The sequence below is a fragment of the Haemaphysalis longicornis genome, unplaced genomic scaffold, assembly GCF_048455015.1.
Source record: "Haemaphysalis longicornis isolate Haplotype H1 unplaced genomic scaffold, Haemaphysalis longicornis Haplotype H1 scaffold_9, whole genome shotgun sequence".
Lineage (NCBI taxonomy): Eukaryota > Metazoa > Arthropoda > Arachnida > Ixodida > Ixodidae > Haemaphysalis > Haemaphysalis longicornis.
The window spans coordinates 151424466-151432467 of NW_027526460.1; positions in this window are offsets into that span (position 1 = coordinate 151424466).

The window sequence follows — 8002 nt, forward strand, 5'->3', positions numbered from 1 at the left end:
TCCAGAACACTGTAGAACAAAGAAGCTTATTCTAGGCTGTTAACGTCAGTTCGAAGCGCTTTCTCTATCAAAAGAGACAAAACGTGCGGCATAAAAATAACGAATGGAACATGGGATTTCACTTGGCTCACGGATAACACAGATAACACAACCCGGCGTAGCCGGTCGCCACAATCAAAGCATAACCAACCCAATGCATCACTCGCGAAAATATTGCAGTTCGTGCATGTCTGGACTTACATAGCTCCTAAAATGACTCCACCCCGGACCTCACTTATGCTTTATGTGGGGTTGTCCGCTGTTGGAACGTGTACGATACTACTTGGGGCAGCGACAATTTTCCCATTCAAATACAACTGACAGGAAAGCTTTATTCGAAATTAACGAACACGCAAAATAAAGACTGGAAGTGTTTCCGGCAGAGCGTACAAGTCAGCCGCACCACTACAATGGAGGAATTCGTTTCTACATTGCAAGAGGCAGCACTGCAGCCAGGGAAGAAGTCGAATGTAACGACAGCTCACCTGCCCCGGGAAAACATTCAGCCAAACTATGGCGAAAGGCGGCCAGTGTTACAAAACGCCACATTCGCAACGTAAAAAGGCAGAGAGATTTTGTTAAGGTACGACAACACTACAAAATTATACGGGCCTATGAACAGACTCTTTTTAATGAGCAGTGGCACAGCTTCTGCTCTCAGCTTAGCCAGGAGCGCGGCCCAGCCAAACTATGGGGAATTCACCCCAACTTTTCGGGAAAACTCAAAAGCAACAACCGGCTCTTCGATACCCTTATTCTCACAGACCCACCGGATCGGGTAGAGAAAGACATCACAAAGACGTTCTTCCCTTTTGCTTCACGTACGCCCCTATCCGCACTGTCATCTATCTTAGTGCCGAGGATGCGCCAGGAACTGGACGCCCCGTTTACATTGCGAGAATTGCAGGCTGCTCTTTGTCGGGGCTGGTCTAAGCGGCTCTAGGAGACGATGGCATCACGTGGAAAAATCTGCGCAACCTAGATGAGGTGGCCCAAGATTGTGTTTCAGAACTCGCCAATGCACAATGGGAACGAGGAGACGTCCCTTCGGATCTCAAACGCACTCTAGTAACCCCCATACCAAAGCCCAATAAAGACTTATCCAAGCTCGTCAACTTCAGGCCTATTTCATTGTCCGTAAGGCTGTCCACAGCCTTAGGGACACTTTGCCCTCTCTGGGGCTCGCCTTAGCGCCACACAAAACAATTTCTCATTGTCCATGTTAGCAAGAGGTCACCTCCCCAGTTCCACCTGCTGATATACATGTCGTACAATCCTATTGCATCGGAAACCGGTAGGATCAGGCTTCTTGGATTGCGGCTAGCTATCAGCGACTTCGCCAAACAATGGATAAATCACCTGCTGTCAAGCAGGAAACCGATGCTACGCTTAGTGTCGCGTATGTCGAATAAATAGGGGTTGCATCTGAATTGGCAACACATACGCTGGCATGGGCAGTGTCAGTGGGCCGAATATGCTATGAGGCTCCGGTGTACGATCTCACCTCCACCAAAATGAAACATCTCAACATTGTGTATCGAGAGGTTCACCGCACAGTAACTGGCCTGCCTCGACACACCCGTATAGCGGCGCTAGAAGATTGCGCGGCTCTGCCAACACTGGCCGCACTAATCGAAGCAACCATCGCCCAGAACGCTGCGAGACGCGAACTCACAGCACAAGGCCTTCCTCATAACTCGATACTGCCACGTTGCCCGAGGTACCCCCACCGCCCTGGGAACGCACGACTCAGGTCGTAATGCATCGGAAGACCAACATACCCAGAAGGCACCCCCAAGCCTGACAACACGCTCAATGACGACTCCAGATGAGCAAACGCTCTGGGGAAATTGACATCGACACTGACGCCAGTATTAAAGACGGACGCATCGGTGTAGTATGGAGATTGCCAAAGGCACCACATGTCACGTTTTGTGGCACGTGTCGACCAGCTCAGAAGAATGGACACGGGAGAATCGTTAGCACTTTTACCACAGCACACATTTATTATCCACAAATACAACCCCTAAGCAAAATAAACACAAAGCAAACAGAGAACTCAACCAAAGAAATTCCTAAATACTAATCCCTAACAACAACCCAGAAAAGCCACCAAACCAAACCAAAAGTCACTGCAATGAAGTCCCTAATAACGCAACCCGTCCTAGTTTCAGTCTATACCACGTCCATGTTAACGATCTTAACAACCATGGTCATATAATACCAATTCCCTAGCGGACGGGCCTACCGCTGTCTCCGGCGCTGACGTGTCGTACCCGTAGCGTGGCCGTGACACGCTGGTAGTTGTAGTTGTCCACTGCCGCGGTGCCGGTGCTGGTGGTACCGACGTAGTTGTGCGTGGTAGTCACCCAGTGGACCCGTTTTCAGCTACCCCTCGTGGTTTGCCCTCGTAGCAGGAAGCAACCCCTGGCATCGGGGCCGTCGCCGTGGAAGCAGGTAGCACCGGGGAGCTCCGGGAACGTAGCCGCATGGGGACCGCCAAGGCGTTAGTTGACGGTCCGTGCTCGCCGTACGCAGGCGCCCGACCGCCGCCGCTGGGGTCACCAAAGCACAGGTTGGTGGTACGACGCGGAAGTAGGAGCCGATGTCACGTCGGTCCACTCCGGCCCAGGTTGACGTGTCTCTGGTCGATGGCGTGGCCTCGTACTCCCGGCTCGTTCCCCGGACTCGTGCCACCTGACCTTCCTGCTGTGGCGTTCTTCTGATCTCCCCCTCTCCCGGCCTGTGCCCCGGGATTAAATAGCCTTTGCCCGGCCGTCGCGGCACTCTTGCATTCGCTGTGCCCGTGTCCGCCGCACGGGTCACCACCACATTAGTTATTACTCCACGTGCCTCCATCGCGTCACCTCGTCATTCGTCCGCCCACTTCGCGGGAAAATTGCATTCTCTTTCTTCGTCTTCATCTTCGTCGGCCTTTAGTTCCGCTATGACACGTCATCTTTATTCCTACGGGGGGATTGCCCCCTTAATCATGACACCACACCTGGATGGCTCGGCAGTGCTCGAGATGAACCCCTGCTCATCCGGGAAGCGGAACTACGAGGCGTAGTGGCCGTACTGGACCATTTAACGTACTCTGCGAATACACCTCAAATGACACGCATATTGACCGATTCCCATGACTTCATGCAAGAACTCCGAAAACCGTATGCGGACCACCCTACAACCAACATCATTACGCTCTCCCTTCAACACCTTTCGCGAAATGGGATAACTATATGCCTGGCGTGGACACCAAGTCACACGGATTTCCGGTCGGGGAACCAAGTAGCCCACGATGCTGCCAGGGATAACGCTTCGTTACCTCCCTCCCCTTCTGCCGTCGTGCCTTGCATGAACCCACACCTGGAACTGTATGCTAAGTGTGTTCAACACAAGATTACCCTATTACGTCAAACTCCAAAATAACATCTTCCACACAGCCATCAAATACCTAGGGTGGCCGAGATATTCACTAAAAAAAGCATCGCCAACAGTGCCTAGACGCCGTCTATAACGTGGAAATGGTGCCATCTGAGTGGGCACCCACCCCTGCATTGCCCTTATTGCCAACAAACGTATCGCCTGACCTTCACCACATCACGTGGGTGTGCACCATTTCGTGCTCCAAAGATAGAACTTGTTCCGTCACGTCCCTCTAGACATGGACACTCTACACCCTCCAAATCAGACATCGATTTCTGCAAGCACTAGGCAATTATCTTATACAGAGTGGGCTTGCGAGATCAGTGTACCTGGGGGTGACTGACTACCATCCTAAGAAGAGCCTTATTTACATCACGGACCCCAAATGAGTGCTCAAAGATGGGACATTCAATTTTGCGACGAAGACCTTTGCTATCCCCCCTCCCTTCACTTCCCCTTCTCTAATGCACAGCCTGCAGGCCTCCCCTTTCCTCCAATAAAGTTTTGAATCTATCAATCGTTCTGTCTGAATGTCTCTGTCTGTCTGCCTGTCTGTCTACCTGCGACTCGATTCAGCCACCCGGCCAAAGTGAAAAAGAAACTGCTCAATAGTCTTATATGCTCTCAGCCTAATCTAAACGTCTAGTCCGGTGTTAATGTTCATACTTGTCAAGATTGTTCAACAATAACAAGACATTACGCCAATAAAACGTAGCAAATCAATACATAAGTGACATTTGCAGTGTTACTTTATTAATAAGTTCATGGATGCTTGGTTTTTGCCATAGCAAATGAAATACTACTTCAACGTCAGAAATCCAGCGCCTACTGTTGCCCGCGCCACCTACTGGCGGCATTTAAGGAATCAAACGGCAATCGCAACCAAAAGTTCTATTAGATGGGATCCATGGTCCGTTTAGAACGCTCGTGGAGTAGGGCAACGTGGTTCTATAAACTCTGTAGTGGGGGCCTCAATCCACTCTGGTCTCCACCGTACGACAGCGCTGCCATGGAGACACCCGACTTGGAGCAGTGTAACGCAGTCATTTCATATTGACTTCAACATACCTCTCGCGTTTTATCTTCGGAGAAACGAGACGGAAGCGGAACAGCATGATAGGTGAGGGGAAAGGGAAGGGAAGTATTTACTTTGCAAAGACAACAGTCAGCTGTCGCTTTTCGTCGACATTTGCAATGAAAGGAGTAGATATGCGACCGCTTTTTTACATGCTCCACTGTGCCAGTTGCGATGGTTGTCGGAATAATTGTGGGAGAGTTTGTTGACATAAGGCAGCTCTCAAACAAACCAGAACGCCAACATCGAATTTTTGCAGCACTGTACATACCGGACAATCGTTTTAAATGTATTGACATACAAATCATTTCCTCCTTTGTATCAGCAATACGGTGTGCTCCGCGTGTGGTTCTCACCAGATTGGACGGGGTGCTTCTGAGTTCTGTCGATGTTCATAGCGATTTCTAAAAATATTTTGATCATAAATGGCCACGTTTATGTTCTCCTGACTCCCTAGGTTTTTTCTACTTGCAAAATTTTTTCGTCAATCCATCTTTTCTTGCTGCTTTCTTTTCGTTTTTTTCTGTAGTACCCGGTCCTGCATCTTTATTAGTAAAGGAAGCCTCCTTGACTTCTACATCTTGAACTAATGGTTATCGTTGCATACTTTACCGACACACTTTTGAAGAGGATTTAAAAAAAATGTTTCAGACCACTCAGCAACACCGTTCCACAAACACCAATTCGGTGACGAGCCAGACACTGCCTCCAGACATCCTCGTTTCGGAAGTACCAGCAGCAGTAGCCTGGATACTGGAGTACACCACGCCGTGTCCTGATACGGGTAGTGGTACTGGTGGTGGTGGTCAAAAGCCCAAGGAAGAAATCCGGTGCAGAATAGAAATTGGTTGGCGCGCACTCAGCAAGCACTTACAAATAATGAAAAGTAAGCTACCCCTAAAAATAAAAGTATTCAATTAATGCATTCTACCGGTGATGATCTACGGAGCAGGAACTTGGCGCCTTTGAAAGGTCGGCGCAATCAGCCATGGAACGAATTTTGACGGGTATAACTAGCAGGGACAGAAAACGAGCACCCTTGATCAGGGAGCAAACTCGAGTGCAAGATATAGTAGTTCAAATTAAGAAGAAGATGTGGACTTAGGATTTTCATGTTGTGGGACGACCTAACAGGTGGGCCCCGAGGGAAAAGGCGAAAGATTATTGTGTGGATTTGAGGAGAGACCTGAGCGAGGGTAACAGAAATATACAGAGAGACGGGACTAGAAGAAAAGGGAGGCCATTAACTCGATAGAGAGACTAAAATGAGAACATTAGGAGATGAAGAATGGGCTCGGGCAGCGCAGAGCAGGAGCGGGTGGAGGTCAACGGAAGGTGCCTTTGTCCGGCAGTGGACCTAAATAGACTGTTGATGATGATGAATAAAAAGTAGAGGCGGCTGGGAGAACCGAGGCACTGCAGCCCCGTAGTCGACGGCTCGGAGCCCGTGGGCCCTGTCGGTGACTTCGGCCAGCCGGATCACACACCCTTGCACTTGTGGGTCGGAGCTGAGCACCGTAGCCTCCCATTGCTCTGAAGTGGTAAGGGGCAGGGACAGAGTAGAATAAAAGGAAGGTATGGCAGCGCAAGATCCTAAAATTTGGTGAAGGGAAGCGAAACGCGCGCAGCATAATGAGCGCGTGCAGCAGTGTCGCGTGGGGAAATGGATGCGACAGAATGCATGATGAGTGTAGGTGGTCGTCTGCAGTCTACGCTACCGAAAACATTGCCCGCGTTTTAAGGTTGGAGCGGGGCCGGGAAAGTGTGTCCGACTAAGGCGACAATACTGCATAATGTCCCCATAAGTGACCAGGCGATCCCTCTCTCCCGCCCGTGGTGGAGAGGCAGCATCCGAGGCGTCCTGGCAGCAGGAATGTCGAGCTTCCTCGTTAGCCAGCTCGTTGCCCGGAAGGGGCAGATGGACCGGTGTGCATATCAGGAGTGTACAATATCCAGGCGGATTCATTGTTGTTGCCAGGAGGAGTGCGGTGATGAGGGGATGCACGACCCGCCATAAAGTTCTGGAGAGCTGTCTGTGAGTCGGAGTATGATCCCGCTAATGGCCATTCTGCACGAAGACTGCCTAATTACCTTCACCGCCTGCCTCAACAGAATGCATCGAGATCCCAAGCTCCCCACAGTACAAAAAGAGTCGCAACGTTGACCCCGTCACTAAGCCGAACGAACCCCCCTAGACTGGCAACCTCTGACCTATCTTAAGAGCTGACATCATTCATCAGAAAACTCAGGATTCACATCGTTTTTGGCAGCCTCCACAGCCACGTAACGATCGCCTCAATATACGTGCCTTTACGTTATTCTTCTGATTCCACAACGCCATTCTGGACATTCTTTGCGACATTAGGGAAGACGTCATCATGCGTACACCCGAATCACGCTACAGATATTGAGCCATTGGATTTTAGGTGCACCTGTTGGTGTTTCCCACGCCGTCGTTTTGTCTATGCGAAAGCTGCATTGAGGGGAGAGCGCAACACCCTTATAAGTGAGACGTCCACACAATACCAGACCGATGCTGACCTATGGAGGCGAAGAAGAATTCTACCCAACCACCTTGGTGAGTGGAGGTAGTTAGCCAAAAGAAGTACTCTCCTCAACAATTTTAAACATCAACCGGACAAGGCTCACTTCCGAGGAGCTGGGCTAATATTATCACGTTCTAATCCTCACTCACCCTTACCTATCTCAGACCCGCGCAGTACAGCAGACTCGTGCTTTCTTGCGCTCACTCAAGGTTGAACCCATGATGCTACCCTTGGCTGACGCTCACTGAGACTAACAGCTCACCACTGAGTCTAAGCCAAAACAACCCTCAGTGAACCCACGAGTGGGCCTGCCGACGTCTGGTGCTGATTAGATAGAGCCAAAGCCATAAACAATAAATGGCAACTCTCACGACACATTTGCTTATACGCATGCGTTCTGAGCCCAGCAGCTGGGGATGAGAGCTCTTATAGATAAAACAATAAATTTCTACCACAGCTTTGGTAGTTTGCTTATCTACGCAATAATCGATACGTTTGCTGTACTTCAAATTTGGTCGCCTGAGACTGTTCGATACCATTCCATGCATGAAGGGCCATAAAAACTGCCCCTAGCATTTTAAAGCTACGCCGAAGCCGTTTATAACGGACGTGCTGCAACATTGCGTTTGCCTGACGGAAACGCAGGCAGTTTCTTTTACTCTCTATTCAAATACCTGCCTACGTCATGTGTTGTCCCTCCCCGTAAGAAAAAAATTCCCTCGCACTTCCCCGAGGGGGAGAGTGTGCAAGTGCAAATGCACGGTTGTTGATTGCGCGATTACGGTGGATATTGTGATCTTGGAGTGGAGAGGAGGCGACCAACACCCGCAGTCACTGAGCGGAGAGAGGAGGAGGAGAGTAGCGCCCGCCGTTACGGCGAGAGCTACACGAGCGCCCTCACGCGTCGGAATGCGGA